The sequence below is a fragment of the Palaemon carinicauda genome, chromosome 14 (assembly GCF_036898095.1).
Source record: "Palaemon carinicauda isolate YSFRI2023 chromosome 14, ASM3689809v2, whole genome shotgun sequence".
NCBI lineage: Eukaryota > Metazoa > Arthropoda > Malacostraca > Decapoda > Palaemonidae > Palaemon > Palaemon carinicauda.
This window is the reverse complement of record NC_090738.1, coordinates 125,964,314-125,965,238: the sequence shown is the minus strand read 5'-3', so window position 1 is coordinate 125,965,238 and position 925 is coordinate 125,964,314.

The following is a 925-nucleotide window of genomic DNA, read 5'->3' as shown; positions in this document are numbered from 1 at the left end:
ATAAATAAAATAAGCTCGCAATTTATAAAGAATGGTTATTTTCATATAATTTTGGGTTTAATTTTGTCTGTTTCTTATTGCTTTATTTTTGTAATGTGTAAAAGAGGTATTTTGTATTCATTATTTTTCCTATAGCGTTTTAGAGCCCTATATTGATAGGAGCCCAACAGTAAACTATAGTCAATTTTTTTTAATGAGGCAGATTTGCACCGACTCGCAGGGGTGCCCTTTTACCTCGGAAACGTATCCTGATCGCTGATTGGTTAGAATTATCTTGTCCAACCAATCAGCGATCAGGAAACGTTCCCAAGCTAAAAGGGCACCGCTGCGAATCGTTGCAAATCTGCCTCACTAAAAAAATTGACTGTAGAGGGGCACTCAGAACCTCTGCCTCAGCAGCTTATTTCTCGACCTTTTGCTTGACCTTGACTTTTGACCTTAACATGTATTAATGGGCGTGAATTTTTATATAGTCAAATATGAACCAAGTTTGAAGTCTCTGTGACAAAGATGTCTAAACTTATGCCTGATTACGTGAATTGGACATTTTGCTTGACCGTAACCTTGACCTTTAAACTTGATCTTCCGAAATTTATTGATTTCCAGTTATTTACATGAAGGTTAATCCCCGCACGTTTCATTACTATGCGATTAAAATTGTGGCCAGGAAGCTGTTCACCAACAAACACACACACAAAAACAAATACACAAACAGGGGGTAAATCATAACCTCCTTTCAACTTCGTTTACGGAGGTAATAACACTGAATGTTCTATTCTTTTTAGTGAACTTTTAAATGTCTTCATGATAATAAATGCCTGTTTGTCCTCTCCAGTATTATAATGTTCATAGCCCTTCGTGAAGTGTTACTCAATGAATCACACTTCTATGCTGTGTATACATGCAATTTTAAGTTTTCCAATGA